The 25,909-nt window shown below is 40.2% G+C and overlaps 1 long non-coding RNA gene across 1 annotated transcript; it reads left to right on the top strand.

The window, feature by feature from the left end:
- Positions 1 to 239: 239 nt before the first annotated feature.
- Positions 240 to 25,485, top strand: LOC117098780. The gene is made up of 3 exons (XR_004443596.1): positions 240 to 426; positions 7,423 to 7,552; positions 22,735 to 25,485. It is a non-coding gene; the product is annotated as an uncharacterized LOC117098780 (long non-coding RNA).
- Positions 25,486 to 25,909: the final 424 nt, after the last annotated feature.

The following is a 25,909-nucleotide window of genomic DNA, read 5'->3' as shown; positions in this document are numbered from 1 at the left end:
ATTGTACTACAATGCTGTGTTATTGTGGCATTTCTCCTCAGTCAGTAAGACTTTTTCTCTTCCAAGTGTACTTCTAATGGGCTTGGTAATAAAAACCAACAAAGTTCTTCAAAATTGTTTTCTAATGGTGACAGTTTTAATATTACAGAACAATAAATATTTAGTTGTCTCTATGCCATATAGCCACTTCAGTGAGTGTGACTCACTCTTTGAAAGATTACATCTTTCTTGGGCTGTTGGTGTTTGTGTCCTGGGATGCTTTGGGGTTGACCCTGGATAGCATTCACGGTCATTAGCTCATGGTGTTCTTGTGAGACATTTGAAGTCAGCTGGCATCCTGCTGATGGAGCTGCTGAGTTCAGCATCACATCGACATAATTTCATGATGCGTTTGCATGAAGGGCTTTGGTGCCATTTCTGAGTGAGGTAAGCATTTTTGGATTGAGTGTTGACAAAGTTAGCTGCTTGTTACCTGATTTGCAGGGTTATGTTTCTTGGATATCGTTGCCTCTTAGTTTCTCCACCAGTGATACACTCTAATGTGCATTATTGCTGATTGTTGTGCAATGCTTTTGAAAATGAAATACAGTCAAAGAGATTTTCTTTTGATATACCACTAATAATGTAAATCAAAGGGCTTCCCTCAAATAAAGCTATAAAGTTTGTTTTTAAAAAAATTTTGTTTTTGTTTTTTCTAAAATAGAAGAGTTCATGGTTTCATTAAACTAGTTTGTTGGTTTCATTCATCTAGGGACACCCTAGATTTGAGTAGACTTCTTGATATTCATTAATAAGAATAACAAAGTTTTCTCTACTTTTATTTGAAGAACTACTTTCTCAATTAAAATCCTGAAAATTTGTATTCTTAGGGGTAAACAGCTTCACTTTAATAGTACAGGTTAAGCATCCCTTATCTAAAATGCTTGGGATGAGAAATATTTTAAATTTTTTCAAACTTTGGAATATTTACATTATACTGGTTGAGCATCCCAAATCTGAAGATCTGAAATCTGAAATGCTCCAGTGAGTATTTCATTTGTGCATCATATTGATGCTCAAAAAGTTTTGAATTTTAGCCAGGCATTGTGGCTCACACCCGTAATCCCAGCACTTTGAGAGGCCAAGGTGGAAGGATTGGTTGAGGTCAGGAGTTCAAGATCAGCCTGGGGAACATAACAAGACCCCCATCTCTACAAATAATTTAAAAATTAGTTAGATGTGATGACATGCATGTGTAGTCCCAGCTACTTGGGAAGCTGAGGCAGGAGGATCACTTGGGCCCAGGAATTTTAAGGCTGCAATGAGCTTTGGTCACACCACACTGCACTCCAGCCTGGGCAACAGCGTGAGAATCTATCTCTAAAGAAGAAAAAAAGGTTTCAAATTTTGGAAAACTTCAGATTTTGGATTTGACTTTGGGATGCTCAACCTGTAATAATCACATTGAACTAAGACTGATCTGTACACCATGACTAGAGGCCAATTCTGCACCAGTGGGGATCACCAGCAACATGGAGGTCAGCAGAAGAATCAATGATTCTCTTTGTTACATGGGGGCGAGATGTCTCCCCTTCAGCTCTGTATTTTCCTGGGAGCAGATCCAGCTTTGTGGGTCCCCATGAACTTAGTATCCTAGTACTACCACATCCTCTGTCATTACAGCAAAGTTACTAAATTGCTTTGGGCCTTGGCTTCTTTAAATAAGGTTAGTTCCTTTCTCTCCTGCATAAGGTTTCTATGAAGCTTGAGAGAGAATATGAATAGAAAAGGTCTGGCATAGTAGTCAGCACTTAGATGGCATTCCACCAATGTGACTGTTTTTTGTTCTTTATGAAATTGGCCTGATGACTATGCTTGAGAATCAACAGAAAGTAGGTTTCCCAGAGAATCCCTCTTCATCCTGGATCCATTCAACATCACACACACAGACACACACACACACACACACACACACACACACACACACACGGTTTTCCATTGTCCAGCATGGAGTCTGAAATTCTACATTGGTGGTATAGCCCTTTGGAGGATGGAGTAAGATTGCAGTATTGTTTGGCAATAGCCACTTCTTCTCCTTGGGGGAGGATTAAACTTTAGTGCCCCACTGAGACCAGACAAAACTATGTTATCTGCTTTGGCCAATGGCATGGGAGAGGAACTGTTGTGTGTCACTTCTGAACAGAAACTTGATGAGCCACTCTGTACCTTGCCATACTGTTTTCCTGTACCACATTCACAGGCAATATATGAGTTGGTTCCAGCCTGGGTCCCACAGTGGGGATCACCATGATGGACAGATGTTTCCTCCTCCCACTGGTTCACACTGGACATATGGTATGATTGATAATAATCCCTGTGGTTTTAAACCACTGAGATTTGGGGGTTGTTTGTGAGCACAACATAAACTCATGAAGGGAATTTGAAGGATAGAAGTCCTGAATGGCAATACAGGAGGCTACTGAAGCCGATTTTGCATGCATCTTACAAGGCTCCTTTTCTGACACTACCTGTTCTCCAGGAAGGCAGAGGTTGCAGTGCGCACCTGCAACAGAACTATCTAATAGGGACCAGGAAGCACAGATTTGAATAAGGCCTTGGTGGGGTCAAGTGAAAAATTTGTGAGTTCAGCTTTCAGTTTTAATAAAAATATCTTAGTCCCGTGATTCTCAAACTTGAAGCACTTGAAGGGGTTGTTAAAACACAGTTCAGTGGGCCCCATCTCAGAGTTTCCAGTTTGGGAAGTCTGGAGTGGAGCCCAATAATATGCGTTACTAATGAGTTGCCGGGTGACGTTATCGCTGTTGGCTCAGGGCTTGTCTTTGACAACCACTACTTTAGGTCCACCAGGTAAATCAGAGACCCCTTCCTTAGAGTGAAGGAGACAGCTGAGAGGAAGAGGCTGCCTTGCTGAGATTCAAGCCTGTTCTTCCTTTTTTCTTTTAGACCAGACACCCTGACAGGTGACCCTAAGCGGGCCACCCACGCTTCCTGCCCAGGAGTCGATGCCACAGAGGACATGCATGGGCGTTCCAAAATCTCCCTCCGTGTTGTTTGAAGATGTGTCTCAGTGTCATGCTCAGAAGTATGACGAAGGGATCAATAGATGACTCTCCTAAGTTTAAGAAATTTTAGGCATGAGATTCAGAGTTAGGGAAGAAGAAATGTTTTCTCCAATTCATAGGCTACAAGACACATGGACCCCTTAAAAGTGGAGCCCATGAAAAGTCATATTGTTATGGAGTCCGTGGAGGTATATTAAGACTGCTGGGTACCAAGAAGTATGTGTAAACAAAGGTAAGATTAAATTAATTTTATATTCCAGACAGTAAAATGCCATGAAAGTTTCTCTCCCAGTTCAGCAAGGAAACAAATTTCAGAATCTGTAAAAATATTTAGGTAGCTGATGTGGCCACTGCAGGATTGCAGTTTTTCCCATTTGTGGTTTGGGAACCAGAGAGGAAAAGTAATCCAAGCTTTCACAGAGTCATCAAGGGTTACATGGAAATAGGAAATTAACCAACCATTAAAAAAGCAAAGAATTATGTCAAAATACTTTAAAGATTATAAAGCTAATTTAGAGTTTCACAAGGACACAATTAACATTGGAATATATTATGTACAGTGATCTAAAAAAATTACATGGCTTCTTTTAAAATGGATGGAATAACTATATATATAGATGGTCACTAAGCACATTTATTCTTGTGAGAATGACAAGACTATGCAAGATAAAGAAAGTTCTTACTTTTGAACCGAAACTAATTATCTTTACAGAGGAAGAATCATTTTGCTTCTCTTCTTCAAACAGTAACTTCTATTTTTGTGTCCCCTCTGAGTCTCATGATGTTTGACCAGCATTAGATTTCTGTCAACCTAATAGAATTGATAATATGAATGGGACTTTTATAGAATTAAAATGTAAAGGGGACTCCTGGAAAATGGTATAAACCTTTGGAGAATAGAGTCTTCCTCTATTCTTTGCATAGGACTAAAGCAGCTCTCCATTTTGTTCCTTTATATTATGACCCACGGTGGCAATGACAGACCTAGAACAATACTGTTTTAAAATTGTGTCTCTCATAATAAGCAAAACCAGCCAAGAGTTCCAGGGTAGAGCAAATTAATGACTATAAGGAGGAATCGCCCAGTGTTTGGGGTACCCTACTTTTATAGAGGATAGGTGAATCTCTTGCCAGTTAGCTCCCTGTTATTTTAGGGAGGAAATTGACATTTCATGATATTCCAGGCTACATTATGAGCTTTGTGGTCCTCAGCATTTTTACTTTCTAGGCCACTTCCTCCATAAAAAAAAATTCAAAAATATATTTTATAACCACATTGGTATAAAGACAAATATATTAGTGCATTTATTTGTAAATATTCATTATTATCATATTCAAGTTTTCCTCCTGATTTTAAAATAAATTAAAATTAAAGCAATTATCTGGACTCCTTAAAGTGTTGCAGGCCCTAGTCATTGTGCTTGCTATGCCTAGTGGGTAAATCCACTCCCAGATCATGCTTGCCTGTCAATATTGTAAAAAAAAAAAAAAAAAAAAATCCTTATTAACAGACTGGCTTATTAGCATCACAGACTGGTAGGTAAGAGAAGGAGAAATATGTGAAACAGAACCCCAACCAACCCAAAGATATGTGCACGAGCGCACGTCTAGCCTATACCAGCTAAGCAGATATATAAGAAATAAATAATTGTTGTGGTTTTATGCCATGGAGTTTTGGGGTGGTTTGTTATACAGCAATGACTAACTGACATATAAAGTCTTGGCAGCTATTATATGGAGTTAGATTTTTTTTTTTTTCAGAGTGCAATGTAAAACTATTGGAAGGCTTTAAGCAGAGGAGTACACAATCTGATTTCCTCTGGGCAAAGTTCACTGCAGCTGTGGGAAAGAGATTAGAATGGAGGACAGGAAACCAGTAGGAGGCTATAGCAGTCATCCAGCTGAGGAAAGATGACTTGACACGGTAGGCCTGGGGGCAGGGGTGGAAGTGGAGATGGAGAGAAAAGGATGGCAGTTCAAACTATATTTAAATTTTCTGCTAGGCCCTGTGAAGGATGTGAAAAGCTACAAAGAATTGTAAGACCTTGCTATGCCTTAATTGGAAAGGATGAGAGAGAGATTGTTTCTGGAAACAGGAATAGAGAATTGGTGAATTTTCTGATCACATACAGATAGTCCTGCTGAATGTTCCTAAACTCACTGAGGGCCAGATTCAACTTTTGAAATCTGTTTGTGAGAATCAAAGTTGATAGCAGAAGCAGATGGCTGTGAAGAATGCTATGGTGTAACATTTTGTGGGTTATATTTTAACAGGATGGTAACCGAGCTTTTTGAGCCTGTCTGGTCTATGCCCTCCTCAAAATTCTCCATCCATCTCCCTGTCTTCTCTCCCTTTCTATAATTTGCAACAATTTGCTTTTTCCCCAAGGAAGTCTGCTTTCAGAAAAAGTTGCTTATTTATCTTTCGTTTAGCCAAAGAAACAGAAACGTTTCAACATAACCACACCCTGATTTCACTTTGCCATATCATACAATTATAAGATGCTATTTCATTATAAAATTCAAAGAAACATTTCATACATGGATTCTTAATTCATTTCTTAAGGCATGCAGGATTTGCTGTGGCTATCAACAGCTTTCTTGTTCTAAGGAGTGAACTGAGGTATCATGTGCTAAAGCATCTCCCTGAAAACATCTGAGGCAGGATTAAAATGAGGTTTCAGATCCCTTAATTCTTAGTTTAGTAGGGCCTCTCCCTAGATCACATCAGTATAGCAGGAATATATTATGTACCTTTTAAATCTACAGACTTTTCAATAACTTAGAAATATATTGATCTTTCCTAGGAGATTTTCCCCATTTTTCTTGCCCATTAACACTGATACAAAAATATTAAAAATAAAGCCTAATAACAATGCATTTCATTAGCACCAGGATCACTTGAACAAAATATATATTTTTTTTTTTTTTTTTTGCAGAAAGGTTTCACTTTATTGGACATTGTTCATCCATTGGTTAAAAGAAATTAAACCTTGTCAAGAATAGTATAGAAGAGGAAAATCTGCTTAAAGTTTCTGAAGAAAACCAGTGACAATTTCTTAACAATCAATGTAATGTAATGTTGTTATTCCTAGTTTTATTATATTTACATTTTGGTATGTTTTATACGTAGGCTTTATGTTCAGAATTATTTATATTTCATTCTCATGTTAATGTTAGTTTGAGATTCTTTGAGTGATATTTACATTTGTCTGTTGATACAAATTGGAATAGATGTATTTATTTTGGGGGTAGGACCTAAAAAATTGGCCAAGTCACTTATTTTTTCTTCCTCACAAACTGTTTTAGTCTTTGAAACTTTCATGTGTTTTGGCATCATTGAAGTCTCCACTGTGCTTCATTCCTTATTAAGAAACTCAGGCCTTAATTAACTTGCTGTCCCTTCATTTGAAATTCACTCCATTTGATAACTCTTTGTTGCTTATAGAACGGTTGGTGCAGGCTTGTGTGGGCTTCCATAACACAAAAGCCAGATGGATTTTTAAAAGCAGATAAATTTAGTCTTGAATAGAGAACTGTGAAAAAAAGAGAAAAGAATCATTAAAAAAAAAAAAAAGCCCCACAAAACAAAACAAAACAAAACAAAACAAAACAAAAAAATCTTGGTACTGATAAAAACAGTGAGAAATCACAGATTCTCAAATTAGAGGAAAAGCAAATCTTTTTCTTTTCCTTCCCTTCCTCCTCTTCCTACTTTTTAATTTGTTTTGGGCTCAAGAAGTGAAAAGTTCTGTTCCCAATTAAAAACGGATCACATTTGGGTCTGAGGGGGAGTGAGCCGCCTCATGATATGAGTATGAGACAGAAGGCTGTAGATAGATTGAGTCCCTTTGATAACCAACACCACTCTCTGTGTGTGCTAATTTGCAGAATGGGGAAAATATTGGCATGTTGCCTTCAGAATCCTTTGGAGGAAAAGCATTAGAAATATGAAAGCATTAAAGTTCTGTCCAAAGTGTTTACCTTATGTAACAAATTTATTAGGGAGTCTCAACATGTTATGGGTATAAAAATGAAACAGTTTGACACTTATACAATGACAGCTCCTTCAACGAGAATAGGTTGACCCACCTTTCCTGCTGGGAAGTAACTCCCTTAACAGCAATTTGGCCTGCTCCTCTAACTTTCCTGTCACTTTTGGTTATTAGAACAGTTCACTTTATTGTTTAAGATTCAGTCCTATGTATTTTGATACTTCAGTCTCAAATCAGATTCAGAGCTTGTGTCCTCCCCCACAAATGTTGACTCCCCCAGTCTGTGACTTCAGTGGCTTGAAAGTTAGTGGTTTGTTCTTCGTGTACTTACATCTTTTCTTCTCTCTTTGAACTCCTTTCTTTAGACTTCAGAAGGCTTCTGGATCCTATTCTGGCCCATTGTGGCATGGTCAGCAGATGAGAAACAGATGGACTGGTGTGTGGTGGGAGGAAGCTGTCCTGGTCAAGCTCTGCTTCAGGCCAGTCCTTTCTGAGGTTGGTGTTCTCAGTTCATTGGCAGCCTCCATAGAAGTGGTGTGTTTGAGGGACAGCATTCAGCTTCATCTTGGCCCCTTCATCACTGGGAACTTCCACCTCCACTGGAGAGGGCAGTTGTATATTGGCCTTGAGCAGTGATAAACATCTCCAACTCCTTGTCTGTGTTGGGTCTTGTTGCTTGGTACAGTGGCTATCCTGAATGGTTCTATGGCTCTTATCATCGGCTTCTGTGTTGCTTCCCATGGAGCTATGGGAGCCATTGGAGTCCTCTTTCGTATTTCCCAGATCCACAGAGCCTTGAAATGGGATGAGGCTGCCCATATCTCATTTCCAGGTATATTGCATGACGAGACACTGCTGACTTGGGCTACTGACCTAGAGCAATTACCTTCAGGAATCTCTGGTCTCAAGTGAACACTATTTTCTATACTCAAACACACACCTTCCCAAAACTCCAGGTGACATGTATCTATACACACCCTTCTCTCCTCTCACCTTGGCAGGCATCATTTCCTAGTATGCTCTCTCAATGTTCCACTTCTGTCATCATAGAATACCTCAAAATCTGCAGTTTACCATGTATCCAGCCAGTCTACCTCTCTTAGAGTCACCATCAGCATCTATTCAGGATTCCACTGGATATTGTCTTACTTGGTTTTGAGGAGAGAGAGGCACCACCACCAGCCACAACTACAAAGACATGAGAGAAAAGACGTTCTTCACTAGCATGCACTTCACCAAAGACCTACTGAAGTAAAATATCAGGTTGTCCTCCTTTCAACTTTAAGATTTTTTTTTGAATGTAGCTGTCTCTGCAGAAACGGAGCCTGCTATTAGCAAGCAACTTTATGTTACCACTCTCCCATCCCCAACTCAATTCTTTTTTTTTTTTTTTTTTTTATTTTTAATAAAATATTTTATTTAACCCAATATATACAAAATAGTATCATTTTAACATGTAATTAGCATAGAAATTATCAATGAGATATTTTCCATTCTTTCTTTTCTCATATATTTAAACGTATCTCAATTTAGACTAGTCATATTTCACGTGCTGGGTTGCCTCGTGTGGCTATTGGCTACCATATCGAACAGCACAATTCTAAGGGCTCTCTAGGCAGAATGAACAAGTGAACCACTCTGTGGGCTGTTCCTTAAATCTCATAGTGACATAGTGAATTCTGAGGATGCCTCAGAAGTACAGAGATATCATAGTTTCCTATAGAATTCCTGTGGAAGCAGAGATTCCTAGAATTGTCCTGCAATGAAAAAGTTGAAGATGAGCTAGGGCCTGATTTGTGGCCATGTACTTTGCTTCCTATTCTTGATCTCTGGTTTAAAGGAAGTTCCTCTTCTGGATGCATTACTGACTGGTCACAAGGACAGGATTCCTCGTCTCACCAGCTTATCTTTAGTTCTGCATTAGCATAAGAAGGACACACTCCCCGATGTCCTCCAATAGATCAATCAGAGAGTAAGCTAAAGCCTAAGGCCCACAGAAGGGACTCTTCCTCTGGGGGCAGCATGGCAGGGCCAATTCCCAATTTGAGAATTTCTACATTTTCCACACAACTTCAGAATTAGCAATGGGTCTAATTCCATTTCTGGTCTATCTCTAACTCCATACTTCTGCTAGTTTTTTATTTTTTATTTTATTTTTTTTATTATACTTTAAGTTCTAGGGTACATGTGCATAACGTTTATATCATGTATAACTCCCCAATGCAATCCCTCCCTCCTCCCCCCTCCCCATGATAGGCCCCAGTGTGTGATGTTCCCCTTCCCGAGTCCAAGTGATCTCATTGTTCAGTTCCCACCTATGAGTGAGAACATGCGGTGTTTGGTTTTCTCTTCTTGTGATAGTTTGCTAAGAATGATGGTTTCCAGCTGCATCCATGTTCCTACAAAGGACACAAACTCATCCTTTTTGATGGCTGCATAGTATTCCATGGTGTATATGTGCCACATTTTCTTAATCCAGTCTGTCACAGATGGACATTTGGGTTGATTCCAAGTCTTTGCTATTGTGAATAGTGCCGCAATAAACATACGTGTGCATGTGTCTTTGTAGTAGAGTAATTTATAATCCTTTGGGTATATACCCAGTAGTGGGATGGCTGGGTCATATGGTACATCTAGTTCTAGATCCTTGAGGAATCGCCATACTGTTTTCCATAATGGTTGAACTAGTTTACAATCCCACCAACAGTGTAAAAGTGTTCCTATTTCTCCACATCCTCTCCAACATCTATTGTTTCCTGACTTCTTAATGATTGCCATTCTAACTGGTGTGAGATGGTATCTCATTGTGGTTTTGATTTGCATTTCTCTGATGGCGAGTGATGACGAGCATTTTTTCATGTGTCTGTTGGCTGTATGGATGTCTTCTTTTGAGAAATGTCTGTTCATATCCTTTGCCCACTTTTTGATGGGGTGTTTGTTTTTTTCTTGTATATTTGTTTGAGTTCTTTGTAGATTCTGGATATTAGCCCTTTGTCAGATGAGTAGGTTGCAAAAATTTTCTCCCATTCTGTAGGTTGCCTGTTCACTCTGATGGTAGTTTCTTTGCTGTGCAAAAGCTCTTTAGTTTAATTAGATCCCATTTGTCAATTTTGGCTTTTGCTGCCGTTGCTTTTGGTGTTTTAGACATGAAGTCCTTGCCCATGCCTATGTCCTGAATGGTACTACCTAGATTTTCTTCTAGGGTTTTTATGGTATTAGGTCTAACATTTAAGTCTCTAATCCATCTTGAATTAATTTTCGTATAAGGGGTAAGGAAAGGATCCAGTTTCAGCTTTCTACTTGTGGCTAGCCATTTTCCCAGCACCATTTATTAAATAGGGAATCCTTTCCCCATTTCTTGTTTCTCTCAGGTTTGTCAAAGATCAGATGGCTGTAGATGTGTGGTATTATTTCTGAGGACTCTGTTCTGTTCCACTGGTCTATTTCTCTGTTGTGGTACCAGTACCATGCTGTTTTGGTTACTGTAGCCTTGTAGTATAGTTTGAAGTCAGGTAGCGTGACGCCTCCAGCTTTGTCCTTTTGACCTAGGATTGTCTTGGCAATGCGGGCTCTTTTTTGGTTCCATATGAACTTTAAAGCAGTTTTTTCCAATTCTGTGAAGAAACTCATTGGTAGCTTGATGGGGATGGCATTGAATCTATAAATAACCTTGGGCAGTATGGCCATTTTCACGATATTGATTCTTCCTATCCATGAGCATGGTATGTTCTTCCATTTGTTTGTGTCCTCTTTGATTTCACTGAGCAGTGGTTTGTAGTTCTCCTTGAAGAGGTCCTTTACATCCCTTGTAAGCTGGATTCCTAGGTATTTTATTCTCTTTGAAGCAATTGTGAATGGAAGTTCATTCCTGACTTGGCTCTCTGCTTGTCTGTTACTGGTGTATAAGAATGCTTGTGATTTTTGCACATTAATTTTGTATCCTGAGACTTTGCTGAAGTTGCTTATCAGCTTAAGGAGATTTTGGGCTGAGACGATGGGGTTTTCTAAATATACAATCATGTCATCTGCAAACAGGGACAATTTGACTTCTTCTTTTCCTAACTGGATACCCTTGATTTCTTTCTCTTGCCTGATTGCCCTAGCCAGAACTTCCAACACTATGTTGAATAGGAGTGGTGAGAGAGGGCATCCCTGTCTTGTGCCAGTTTTCAAAGGGAATTTTTCCAGTTTGTGCCCATTCAGTATGATATTAGCTGTGGGTTTGTCGTAAATAGCTCTTATTATTTTGAGGTACGTTCCATCAATACCGAATTTATTCAGCGTTTTTAGCATAAAGGGCTGTTGAATTTTGTCAAAAGCCTTTTCTGCATCTATTGAGATAATCATGTGGTTCTTGTCTTTGGTTCTGTTTATATGCTGGATTACATTTATTGATTTGCGAATGTTGAACCAGCCTTGCATCCCAGGGATGAAGCCCACTTGATCATGGTGGATAAGCTTTTTGATGTGCTGCTGAATCCGGTTTGCCAGTATTTTATTGAGAATTTTTGCATCGATGTTCATCAGGGATATTGGTCTAAAATTCTCTTTTTTTGTTGTGTCTCTGCCAGGCTTTGGTATCAGGATGATGTTGGCCTCATAAAATGAGTTAGGGAGGATTCCCTCTTTTTCTATTGATTGGAATAGTTTCAGAAGGAATGGTACCAGCTCCTCCTTGTACCTCTGGTAGAATTCAGCTGTGAATCCCTCTGGTCCTGGACTTTTTTTCGTGGGTAGGCTATTAATTGTTGCCTCAATTTCAGAGCCTGTTATTGGTCTATTCAGGGATTCAACTTCTTCCTGGTTCAGTCTTGGGAGCGTGTAATTGTCCAGGAAATTATCCATTTCTTCTAGATTTTCTAGTCGATTTGCGTAGAGGCATTTATAGTATTCTCTGATGGTTGTTTGTATTTCTGTGGGGTCGGTGGTGATATCCCCTTTATCATTTTTTATTGCATCTATTTGATTCCTCTCTCTTTTCTTCTTTATTAGTCTTGCTAGCGGTCTGTCAATTTTGTTGATCTTTTCAAAAAACCAACTCCTGGATTCATTGATTTTTTGGAGGGTTTTTTGTGACTCTATCTCCTTCAGTTCTGCTCTGATCTTAGTTATTTCTTGCCTTCTGCTAGCTTTTGAATGTGTTTGCTCTTGCCTCTCTAGTTCTTTTAATTGTGATGTTAAAGTGTCAATTTTAGATCTTTCCTGCTTTCTCTTGTGGGCATTTAGTGCTATAAATTTCCCTCTACACACTGCTTTAAATGTGTCCCAGAGATTCTGGTATGTTGTATCTTTGTTCTCATTGGTTTCAAAGAACATCTTTATTTCTGTTTTCATTTTGTTATGTACCCAGTAGTCATTCAGGAGCAGGTTATTCAGTTTCCATGTAGTTGAGCGGTTTTGATTGAGTTTCTTAGTCCTGAGTTCTAGTTTGATTGCACTGTGGTCTGAGAGACAGTTTGTTATAATTTCTGTTCTTGTACATTTGCTGAGGAGTGCTTTACTTCCAATTATGTGGTCAATTTTGGAATAAGTGCGATGTGGTGCTGAGAAGAATGTATATTCTGTTGATTTGGGGTGGAGAGTTCTATAGATGTCTATTAGGTCCGCTTGGTGCAGAGATGAGTTCAATTCCTGGATATCCTTGTTAACTTTCTGTCTCGTTGATCTGTCTAATGTTGACAGTGGAGTGTTGAAATCTCCCATTATTATTGTATGGGAGTCTAAGTCTCTTTGTAGGTCTCTAAGGACTTGCTTTATGAATCTGGGTGCTCCTGTATTGGGTGCATATATATTTAGGAGAGTTAGCTCTTCCTGTTGAATTGATACCTTTACCATTATGAAATGGCCTTCTTTGTCTCTTTTGATCTTTGATGGTTTAAAGTCTGTTTTATCAGAGACTAGGATTGCAACCCCTGCTTTTTTTTGTTCTCCATTTGCTTGGTAGATCTTTCTCCATCCCTTTATTTTGAGCCTATGTATGTCTCTGCATGTGAGATGGGTCTCCTGAATACAGCAGACTGATGGGTCTTGACTCTTTATCCAGTTTGCCAGTCTGTGTCTTTTAATTGGAGCATTTAGTCCATTTACATTTAAGGTTAATATTGTTATGTGTGAACTTGATCCTGTCATTATGATATTAACTGGTTATTTTGCTCATTAGTTGATGCAGTTTCTTCCTAGCCTCGATGGTCTTTACATTTTGGCATGTTTTTGCAATGGCTGGTACTGGTTGTTCCTTTCCATGTTTAGGGCTTCCTTCAGGGTCTCTTGTAAGGCAGGCCTGGTGGTGACAAAATCTCTAAGCATTTGCTTATCTGTAAAGGATTTTATTTCTCCTTCACTGATGAAACTTAGTTTGGCTGGATATGAAATTCTGGGTTGAAAATTCTTTTCTTTAAGAACGTTGAATATTGGCCCCCACTCTCTTCTGGCTTGTAGAGTTTCTGCCGAGAGATCTGCTGTTAGTCTGATGGGCTTCCCTTTGTGGGTAACCCGACCTTTCTCTCTGGCTGCCCTTAAGATTTTTTCCTTCATTTCAACTTTGGTGAATCTGGCAATTATGTGTCTTGGAGTTGCTCTTCTGGAGGAGTATCTTTGTGGCGTTCTCTGTATTTCCTGAATTTGAATGTTGGCCTGCCCTACTAGGTTGGGGAAGTTCTCCTGGATGATATCCTGAAGAGTGTTTTCCAACTTGGTTCCATTTTCCCCCTCACTTTCAGGCACCCCAATCAGACGTAGATTTGGTCTTTTTACATAATCCCATACTTCTTGCAGGCTTTGTTCATTTCTTTTTCTTCTTTTTTCTTTTGGTTTCTCTTCTCGCTTCATTTCATTCATTTGATCCTCAATCGCTGATACTCTTTCTTCCAGTTGATCGAGTCGGTTACTGAAGCTTGTGCATTTGTCACGTATTTCTCGTGTCATGGTTTTCATCTCTGTCATTTCGTTTATGATCTTCTCTGCATTAATTAGTCTAGCTGTCAATTCTTCCACTTTTTTTTCAAGATTTTTAGTTTCTTTGCGCTGGGTACGTAATTCCTCCTTTAGCTCTGAGAAGTTTGATGGACTGAAGCCTTCTTCTCCATCTCGTCAAAGTCATTCTCTGACCAGCTTTGATCCGTTGCTGGCGATGGGCTGCGCTCCTTTGCAGGGGGAGATGCGCTCTTATTTTTTGAATTTCCAGCTTTTCTGCCCTGCTTTTTCCCCATCTTTGTGGTTTTATCTGTCTCTGGTCTTTGATGATGGTGACGTACTGATGGGGTTTTGGTATAGGTGTCCTTCCTGTTTGATAGTTTTCCGTCTGACAGTCAGAAGGACTGTCTGTTGGTCTGTTGGAGATTGCTTGAGGTCCACTCCAGACCCTGTTTGCCTGGGTATCAGCAGCAGAGGGTGCCAAAGATAGAATATTGCTGAGCAGCGAGTGTACCTGTCTGATTCTTCCTTTGGAAGTTTCCTCTCAGGGATGACTCCACCCTGTGAGGTGTGGGGTGTCAGACTGCCCCTAGTGGGGGATGTCTCCCAGCTAGGCTACTCAGGGGTCAGGGACCCACCTGAGCAGGCAGTCTGTCCGTTCTCGGATCTCAACCTCCGCGTTGGGAGATCCACGGCTCTCCCCAAAGCTGTCAGACAGAGTCGTTCGCCTCTGCACAGCCCCCGCTGCTTTCCCTATTGGACCTCAGCTGTGGGCTGTCCCCAGAGGTGGAGTCTACAGAGACAGGCAGGTTTCCTTGAGCTGCTGTGAGCTCCACCCAGTTCGAGCTTCCCAGCGGCTTTGTTTACCTACTTAAGCCTCAGCAATGGCGGGCACCCCTCCCCCAGCCTCGCTGCTGCCTTGCGGATAGATCGCCGCAGACGGCTGTGTTAGCAGTGAGGGAGGCTCCGTGGGCGTGGGACCCTCCCGGCCAGGTGTGGGATATATTCTCCTGGTGTGCCTGTTTCCTTAAAGCGCAGTATTGGGGTGGGAGTTACGCGATTTTCCAGGTGTTATGTGTCTCAGTTCCCCTGGCTAGGAAAACGGATTTCCTTCCCCCTTGCGCTTCCAGGTGAGGCGATGCCTCGCCCTGCTTCAGCTCACGCTGGTCAGGCTGCAGCAGCTGACCAGCACCGATTGTCCGGCACTCCCTAGAGAGATGACCCCAGTACCTCAGTTGAAAATGCAGAAATCACCGGTCTTCTGTGTTACTCGCGCTGGGAGTTGGAGACTGGAGCTGTTCCTATTCGGCCATCTTGCTCCACCCCCCCATATTTTTTATCCAACTCAATTCTTTTCTTAATTTCGTTGGGGATAGTTCAGAGATGGAGCCTATAGTAAACCTTATGGAGACAGGCTTATCACCAACAACCCAAGCTCACCTTTGGACTTTGACCATGGTTTTGAGACAATGGGAAACATCTCACTCTCCATCCTATTACGTTAGCATCATACTTTGTAATTTATTGTCTTCATTTGAACTCACCAAACTCTTTCTGGTGTTTTTTCCCCTATCCTGTGCTGATTTAGACTGAGGTTGTGAGTAAGCTAGCAGTTTCCCAGGCTTATGGGCTAGGCCCCTAGCCTGGCCAGTCATTCAGAAAATGTGTCCCACATGCCACAAGCAGGATAGTATGGTGGGGGGAGAAAGTTATAACATGGGTCTGAACCTTGGCCATGGGTCCATGGCTGGCTACCTGTGACCATTATCTTTTTGGTCCTCTAGAAATGTGTTCCTGATTTCTAGAACAAAGGTTGGACTAGTAAATTTTAGTAACAAAACCCATATTTTTTCCCAAATTGACTGTTAAAACCTAGGTCCTCTTTCTTCCCAGGCAGAGACCTCATGGCATGAAATAAGGCAGCTCTGTGGTAGAAAATTTGAGACCTACTGAAGTAAAATATTAGGTTGTTCTCCTTTCAACTTTAAGACTGTTTTTTGAGTGTGTCTGTCTCTGCAAAAACAGAGCCTGCTACTAGTGAGCAACTTTATGTTTATATTCATCTGACTTTCCAAATGTCCATTGTATACTGAGCTCACTATTAGTAAGGCCATTTCCTTGTGTATTTTCAAATTGTTGTGGATGTTTTTAAAAGCTAAAAATTGGTGATGCTTATGTCTACTCCATATTTTGCAAAGTTAATGCTTTGAAAACTGCTGCTCTCATAGCACTAGAATAGCATTTCCCAGGGAATTGGATACTAGTCTCTTGGGATGCTCTCTGAAACGAAGAGCTTTATGGTCAAAAAAAATTGTAAAATATGCAGCATTCCATGTCCTCCTCTTGGAGATTTAGTAAGAGCTCAGAGAAGTTCTGCAGCAAACAACTTGTTTAACTTTGTTTGACTCAGTATTTCCCAACGTTTGGAAACTATTGTTTTCTCGTGTAACATTTAGTGTCATTTGGTAGAAATAGTGCTCCTTCAAATACAACTTGCAATTCATTGTCTTAGAGCAGGGCCAACATATTTTTTTTCTGCAGAGGGTCAGATGATAACAAATTTAGGCTTTGTGAATTTCACTGACTCTGTTGCAGCTTCTCAATTTTGTTCTTGCTGTATAAAGGCAGCAACAGGCATATCTAAAAATGGGAGTGGCCATGTCCCAATAAAACATTATTTACAAAAACAGGCAGTGGTATAGATTTGTCCTATGAGCTGTGGTTTGCTGATCCCAGTTTGTCCATTAAACAAGTGAGATTCATTCTGACTAGGGAAGGTACAATCTCAAATAGTGAAACAAAAGCTTAGTTCTTTCCTGAGTAATTACTAGAATTTTGCTGAACTTCGGAGACTAAGCCACTGAGGATACCAGTTTTTCCCTGATCATCTTGAGAACTGGAGCAGGCTAAGTGACTTGTTCCACACTGCTTATTTTATCAGACATTTATTTATCTAGCTGTGAAATCTTGGCCTGGCTCTGGATGTATTGCTAATCATCAGCCAGACTCACTGTGATCAAAGACGGGCAATAAGACATGGAGCAACTGGAGCAACCACTTAGTATCAACCCAATTATTGTATCTGAAATGAACTGTCTATGCTTTTCAAGCTTACAAAAGGAAAATGTTAAAAACACAGTAGAGGCATTCAGATGATCCTGGCTGTTTTCTGAATGGTTAACCATAATTAAATACTGTATTAGTTATCTATTTCTGTATACCAAATTACCTGAAAACTTGGTGGCTTAAAACAGCAAATGTTTTCAATCTCACAGCCAGAGCGGGTCAGGAATCTCGGTGGCATAGTTCAGTTCTCTGGCTCAGGGTCTACCATGAAGTGTTGGCCAGGGCTGTGAGGACTTAACTGGGGAGAATGTGCTTCCCAGCTCATTCCCACAACTGACCTCAAGGCCCTTGGACTGGCAGTTCCTTGCCTCATGGGTCTGTCCCTAGGGCTGTTAACAACATATCAGTTGTTGTTCCCTAGAGGAACTTTCCCTAGAGGGAAGGCTCAGAGAAAGGAGGCAGGAAAGGCAAGCAAGACAGAAACCAAAGTTTCTTTGTAACCTTATCTGGAAAGTGCCATACTATCATGTTTGCTATGTTCCACTTGTTAAAAACATGTCACTGGTTCCAGCCCACACTTCAGGAATGTGACTCTACAGGGGTTTGTATATTAGGAGTCTGGGATCCTTGGGGGTCATCACAGAGGCTGTCTAACACATATACTAATTTCATTAAGGTCTTTTTAATTATTTCTTTGTGCAATGAGGGTTCAAAGTCCCTGACCTTGAGTAGCAGAGGAAGATGTCACAGCCATAGTAAAAGCATTAGGGCGTGTCTTTATGAGAACTCTAGAGGAAAGAAAAAGAGAAGAAATAAAGTATGCATGTTGCAAGGTGGAAGGGATGGGCAAGAGAAAAAAAGAGACAAGCAAAGAATTATGGCGGCATTTTTCTGGAATTATTTGTCTTCCTCTGGGAGGAAGGGAACAGAATGAAAGCTTCCTGAAAGCGATCTGGCCAGTGGACTCCTAAAAGTCCTGTTGTTCCTGCTTATTCCTCAGTTATCTGGGTTAAAAAGTATCTCACATTCTCCAATCACTCATACATGTTTAACTATTATTGATCTATTATTACCAAAGTAATTGGCTGAAATTTTATAATTTTAGCTGTCCACTTGCCAAAAAAAAAACCCAAAAAAAAAAAACAACAACAAAAAAGGAAAAATGAACAATCAGCCCCATACCAGGTACTAAAAGGGATACAATTACATATTATACCTCCCGCCTTTGAAGATCTTATATTCCTATTAAGGAAACAACACAAACATATGGAAACAGTTACGTTAAAATTAAAGATTTAAATAACAGTCTAAGGTAAGAGTAGAAAGTTGTAAGACAGCACATGATTAATTACCAAACAAACTATATAGAATTCGTTCTATTGGAATCCAAGGGAGAGACTGATCATTGTGAGCAAGGTGATTGGGGAACATATTGTGAAGCAAATGATAAGGATCTGGAAGGGGAGAGTAAAGTAATGGTATTCCAGGTGGACAGGATGGCATGAGTAAAAATAAAAAGGCGAGACAGGTGTTTTGGGGGAACAATGAGTTAACCAGTTTGGAGAGTGGGTTTTTGGAGGCGAGTAGTCTGAAATGAGGTAAATGGTAAGTCAGACAGCCATGCAGGAACAGGTTGAGTTTAATTATCTAACCTGTGCTCAGTCCCTGAGGCAGATGGCTCACCAACAAACATGCATGAATTACCCTCTATTAGAATTTTCAAAAAGGGGTAAGTTCCAGGTTGATTCACTGAACATCTTGGGCTCCCATCCCATGCCTGTCTTTTAATAGCAATTGGTGGCAAATGGAAACGGTACCTGTGCTTTGTCTCCATAGCAGCAACTCAGAAAAGCCTTGATGGCACCCAACTGAAAGAGACTGAATTGCTGTCACCCCCCACTGACAGACGAGGAGGCGATACAGGGAAGGAACGTGGCTGCTTTAGGAGATGTGGGATTAGGGAGACAGGTATGCTGGGTACCAGGAGATCCCAACCGAAATAGAGTTGCAAATAGGATTCAGGGTATCAAAGCATAAAGCACTCAAGTTAAGATAGCAGGAAAAGATGACCCTGAGCATGCCTTCTTCACATTCTGAGAACTTGGAACTATGAGAAGTGTCATAGAACCTTCAGAGAAGACCTAAAGAAATCCCTAAGTAGATGTGACATCTAATTCAACACCACCCCCTCCAACTTCCTACCTGTTACGTTACTCAATCTCTCTAAATTCCATCTGCTCATCTATCAGACAGGTATAACAGTATTACTCACTGTATCTATGGCATTGTTTTGGAAATTCAATGAGTCCACGGATGTCAAAGATTTCAAAGTGCCTTCCAAAAAGTTCCCATAACTCTTAGGTACTGCTATTATTCCTGCTATTATCAATCTATTCTTCCTGGCATCTCCATATCTTTGATAGTCATAAAAGCACATAACAAGGTGGTAAAATTATAGTTTTCTCTTAGATTTAGGTAACTTTGAAAGGCTTGGAATGACCCAAGGAAGGCTTAATATTAGAATGTCTCTGGGTTTTAGAATGTTTCTTGCTCCCTCTTTCCTACTCCCTGTCTTATCTCTTTCTTCTTCCCTCTCTTCAGTAAGCCACACAGTCAATGCCTTCTCTGTGCCAGGCACTTTGCAAAACACTTCTAGCATTTCTAGGCTCTGGATATGCAGATTTGGGCAAGGCCAGTAATTAATTTTTGGCTTCTGAAAGGTAAGTAATCATGTTCAGGTGTGGATTCAGATAAAGTAAGTTAGTAGGGTCTCTCAGTAGAGGAAACAATGGGGAGATTTCACCTTAAGAAGGAAGAGGATGAAAATGTGAACCCAACACGTGCTGTTTGGGAGTAAATTCCAGTGGTGTGTCTGGAGCAGCAGGGGGGCATCTGTGCGTATCCACAGGCAGCTGGCCAGCAGGCAGCACAGGGCTCAGAATCAAGGCCTCCTGATGCAGGGAAGGCATGCAAACAGCACCTGGGGCCCCATTTCTGTACGTGGCCTGGCTTCCCAACCCCATCAGCTGTTAATTATGGGGAGGAGAGTACCATGAAGGCAACAGGACCTATCTTCTTCTAATTATTTTTCTATGGTAGTATGGTCATGACTTCTATTTAATATCTTCTGGCTGGCAACAATGTACTGAATGTTCTGCAGACCACAGCATTAAGCATGGCCATTGGCTGTTATGCAATGGGCTGAAATCTTAATTCTACAGACATGAGATGCTTAGGGAAGAAAAGGAAGGCTCCGATGGCACCAGGGCAGACAGCAAGACGGTAGCTCCTTGGTCCCAGACTTGGAGTCCTTGACCTCAGGCTCTTTCCAGAGGACCCTTCCCTGTTGCACAGGGAGAACGCTGATTTATGATACTTCAAGAAGGTGTTTTCAAAATGAGTGGGCACATAGAAAGTATCTAAAAAAGTTTAAGATATTAATTTATTTCAGATATCCAGGATACTCAGGAAGAGTACAGTGAGAAGGGATCCCACAGCAAATTATGACCAAAAATAGCCAAGAATATTACATTTCCAATTTGCCAGTATGCTAGAGGTGTAGGAGGCTAAGGGCTGATATGAGCTCAGCCTGGGCTCTCGCCTGCATTGTCAGCATCCCAAATTAGCAACAAGTGTCATCAAATATATGAACTGGGAGGAATTCCAAAGGAACCAAATCATTGCTCTCCAAATAGATGGAGAGAGGATGTAGTGAGAGGTCAGAAGTGGAGAGGACAGGCACAGGAAACCTTTGTGGTGTCATTTCTGTCCCCGGACAGGATGCCGGAAGGAGAGAGGTCAAAGCAACAGGAAGTCAAGCATCACGGTACAAAACGTTATCAAGACGGATGGGAGTTTAATTGTTTGATTCTTTAGGGCAAGTGTTGTGTGATCACTTGTCCATCGGATCTCTATTGTGTTACGTTTTGTAAAATTTATTTTTAATTTAAAGTCAATATAGGAAAGGATTAATAAACAAAGGTAGAGGTGGGAGTGCAGTGGGGGAAGAGCTTGTTAAATTAAATGATCCAAAAAACTACAAAAATGCTGGAGGGCTTTTGTGTAGCTCTCTCCCAAGCTGCATTTCCCACTGGACATCTGGATTATAATTCAGAGCACCAGTTTCTGGCTTTTGGCCCTACTCAGATTCTCTGAGTTTCCAGTCTTACCTAAGTAATCTTCCCCAGAGGAGTTTATGTGATAAACTCTATCCACTCCCCTAGGGGTGCATATATAAGAAAGTCCTTTTGGTAGACCACAGAGAGAGAATATAAACTCCTGCACCTCCTGGGCTGCCTGAAGTTCCCCTCGACCACACAATTCCTGCTGCTTTGGTTGTTGGTCAGCATGACAAAAGCAACTCTTCAACTTGGGCTACTCTCTTCTAAAGGCTAAGGGACAATTGATAGCATCACCCCCTCAAATCTAGGAAGAAATTATGAAATGACATATCTCTTTAGAAAATGAATTGCCCATAGGAGATTTCAGTCTATATCTACTAGAGAGAAAGAGCTTATGTAGTGCCATTCAGAGTTATATCTCCCCAAGTATGAGGGATTGGGAGGTTGGATAGTATAGCTCACAAACATGCCCTTGGAATAAGGAAAGCTCTCAGCATTTGAAAGTATTCTCCCAGGCTGATGCAGTGTTGTGTTCCAGATTCCTCTGAGTAGCTCCTAAACTCAATCTGAGTTCTTTGTAGCAACCTGCCTGGTGCCCAGGAGGTGCCCTCTTGCTATTGGCCTGACTAGTTGGGTTTTAGTTGCTGGACTCTAGTCCAGAGAACCTACTCGGAGCCACCATCCATCTGAACTTCACTGTATTCATATTCTCCTATGATTTCAGGGCTATACTAAGACTGGGATAACAAACTGCTGCGTGTTGGCATGACACAACCTGGAAAATACGGTCTATCTCACATGGCTAGAATCCCCATACCCTCCCATAGGAAAACAGGTCTAGCCACTCAGCTCCAGAAGTATATCTTGGCCATTTTCTGAGAATAAGAAATATAAGCCTATTTAGACTGTATTTAGAATATCCCCAACCTTCAGATTAGATTGATGATGAAGATTTGAGAGAGGAAAATATTTGTTCATTCACTTATTAATTCAAAAATACCTGTTAGATACCTACCATGGGCAAGGCACTCTGCTGGATGCTGGGAAGGCATGAGTTAAGAAGACAGACATTTGTCAGCCCCATGGATAACACACAATAAAGCAATGGAGCCATTTTTAATTGTGATACGCATTGGGATGATAACCAGCAAGGGACTGAGATGGATGGGACCTTTTAGCTGGGTGGTAAAGGCTTACTTGAAAAGTTGACATTATCCTGAAAAGAAGAGGAGTTTCTTTTTGAGAAAAAAGGAGAGGAGAGGGAGAGAGCATCAGTAGAGAGAGCAAAGAACATGTGTATAGCCTTGAGGTGAGGAAGAGCTTGTGTGCTCCAGGGATGGAATGAGAGGAGCCCAGTGGGGCTGGAGGATTGTGACCCAGGGAAAGAGGAGTCAAGATTGAAAAGAAAGTCAGGGGTGAGGTCAAGGATGGCCCCAAAAGCCAGAATGGGAAATTGTTTTACTCTGAATGTGGCAGGAAACTAAAGAGTTGTGATTAGGGCTCATTAAATGAATGAAGGCGAGTGACATGAATGATACAATTACTATTTTTTCATGTGTGCTTCTTCATTGAGAATAGATTGGAGAAGTGAGAAGAGGAGCACGGAGACCAGCTGGGAGCTGCTGCAGTAACCCAGGTGAGGGAGATGGTGCCCTGGACCCGTGCTTGGCATGGAGGTGGAGAGAAGTGATACAACTGATTTAAGTCAACCAGCTGCTTTATCCAAATAATGTCAAATGAGTTTATTGCCATCTCTTCATATTTTACAACCAGATCACTTCTGCATAAAACCACATGGAAGAATAAGAAGGGAAAAACAATCAAGCAATAAACTGTTAATCTGCAAATAGTTAAATTCTCCAACAGTTGATTTTAAAATATTTTCCTAAAATCTATTAAGATTTTTTCAAAGTAGTTCTTCTTTGGAGGCACATCTCTGGACTGAAACAACCAGCCTTTGCTTTTGGTATGGTCCTGTTTCAGTCAAAATGGCTAACAGGCTATGCAGAAAACCAAATTCCAAGTTACTCAAATGTGGAGAAAATCTGGAGGTCTGGTATGGGCATCTTTTCAAAATGTTTTAATTACACATTGATTTACAAATGACATTGTCTGGTATGGTAGTTTTTAAAAAATCATCATTTTTAAATATCTGCCAAATTTTAAATGGTAGTTTTCATGAAAGTACAATGAAAACTTCATCCACGATCATGAAATTTTCCAACTCATATATCCTGATGAAAACAAAGACTTTCTATGGACAGTTGTTGAACCACACCTGACCTTGGACCCTGTGCTATCTACCCTTCTCAGTCTCATTCACTACCTAGTTTGGCTTTTCCAAATTTAATCACCAAGATGTTCAGACATAATTATAAAATATTATTACAAGTCCTTTAATTACCTTGATAACATTACTGGTAATATTAAAGACTTTTAGCAGTGTCTCATGGTATGTGCTTTGCCTGAAAAGGAAAGATATCTCTGATTAAAGTTTGAAACCGTTAGTAACATGGAACACCATACAAATGACACTTTTCCAAATTAGAAATTTTAAGATCAAAGAGTATTTACTGGCTTATATTTATATCTAATTTTAACATTTTTATGTAGAGATGAGGTCTCGCCGTATTGTGCAGGCCAATCTCAAACTCCTGACCTTAAGCTATCCTCCTGCCTCAACCTTTTATTTACTTTTAATGTTACCCTTTGTTCACTCTGTTGAGATATCTAGGTCAAAGCCTAAAGGCTATGTATTTTAATTTTAAGGATGCATGTGTGTATCCTCTCATACCACTAACATCCTGGCTAATGTCTTAATGACGAATTTTTTCCAGTTTTACCACGGAATTGTCTTGAAGTTGGTTCATATTTCACAGACTCCAATCTGAAGTGTGGATCATAGCATTTGTTAGAAACTAGTTGACTTTGACTCTTTTTTACTCTGAGATAGAATCTAATTGATCCTGTTATCTTGATTTTTATTGGTCAAAGCTTTCATTTAAGGCCTCCTTATAGGATGCTGACCAGCCAATGGATTGTTTGCCTTTGGTCAGTTGTTCACTCTCTGGTCCAATTAGCTGAGGCCAAAATGTAGTAGAGTATTGCAGCGAAGAATGGATAAGGAATTTCCTAAGGCAGTCTTGCTTAGCAGGTGCTATGTCAGTTTTTAGAAGAGTTTGTGGTTGTGATAAGTGTTCTAAGGGTTGGCCCATACTGTGTATGTTCTAAGGATCTAAGAATAATTTATTACCAAAGTAGCAAAAGAACTTCTTGTAAATAACCTCTGACAAATATTTTTTATTGGCATGTACCCTAAAGATAGCACTACAGTGAAGCTCCAGGAACTGAAAAGATCCTGGATAGGTATTAAAAAATTAAAGTTAAGGGCTTATGTAACTATCTTACAGATAATTTTAGGCAACGTAGTCTTGAAATAAGTTCAGCTAATCAGTTGAAGAAACAGCTGAATGTTTTTTAATGGCAAGAGCACTAGTCTTAGAATCAGGAACCATGGGTTGGCTCTGAGACTCTCTGTCTCATCTTGGGGAAATCATTTTAGCTTTGTGGCCCCACCCAGTGTTTTCCTGGAGCCCATAAGATGAATGTTGTAATAGGCTACTTCTACTTCTAAAGCATCCTTGATCTGAAATTTGAGAAACAGAACTGAGAATCAAAATGAAGTAAAAGCTTGAATAGATAAGTTGGGAGGCAAAAAAAAAAAAAAAAGCCAGAGAGAAATTAAGTTATTTATAGAGCATTCACTATGATATTCTGTGTGCTTTACACATGTTGACTTCTTACTCCTTCAGAGAAAGGCTCTGAGGTTGTATCCAGTTTACAGCAGAAAACAGGTAAGATACCTTGCCCCAGTCATACAAACTGTAAACAATGGAGTCAACCCAATTTTATTTAGCTAAAAGCATAATAAAGTGCTTTCCATCATAGCAAATTCTTCCTTAAATGCAGGGAGAAATAATGCTTACGGAAAAATAGAGGCAGGTTAAAAACAGTCATGTTTTACAAGGAAATAACAGCATTTCCACTAAATGATGTGGAGCTTGGGTTGAGAATGCTGATATATGACTCAGAATTCAAACCTTTTGCACTGATTGTTTTCACTTAGATTTTATGAAACTGTAGGTGTGTGAGTTAACGAGGAATGCTTCAGCACTTCCCTGGTCATGCATAAACATCTACATGCAAAACAGCAAGGAGTGTTCTGTTTATCACAGCTGCAGTCAAGCCAACAAAACTGTTTCTACCACTGAAGATGAAATTTGTAAAATTTTCTCTCAAAAAATAAAATAACCCTCTTGTTTGATTGCCATTCCTTTGGATTACCTGCTCGAATGCCATGATTCTTTTAAATTTCCTTTGAAGTCTCTCAAAGGAATGGAGTCACTAAGAGAGAGTCAAGCTCAAGGTTTTAACTGTGAGAGTCACTGTGGCCAACCAACCAATCAACCAATCAACCAACCAACCAAACAAAAACACCAGATTTAAAGCAGCATCAGAAGTCCCTCCTGTTTATAACATGCACCTTTGTTAACATAAGACAAATAATAATGCTAAGTATAATGGAAATCAAAGGACTAAGATCTTATATTTACATAGGCTAGCATTGTGCAAAACCCTATCCCCTTTGGAAAAACCTAAACATTTTTCCCATGAGGAATCTGCTCTTGAGGAATTGCCACCAGGTGAGAATCAACATTGAAGTCTTAGTTGAGCTTTGCTTTCCAAATAAAAA

The sequence above is a fragment of the Trachypithecus francoisi genome, unplaced genomic scaffold, assembly GCF_009764315.1.
Source record: "Trachypithecus francoisi isolate TF-2019V2 unplaced genomic scaffold, Tfra_2.0 Contig01474, whole genome shotgun sequence".
Classification (NCBI taxonomy): domain Eukaryota; kingdom Metazoa; phylum Chordata; class Mammalia; order Primates; family Cercopithecidae; genus Trachypithecus; species Trachypithecus francoisi.
This window is presented reverse-complemented; position numbering and strand designations above follow the sequence as displayed.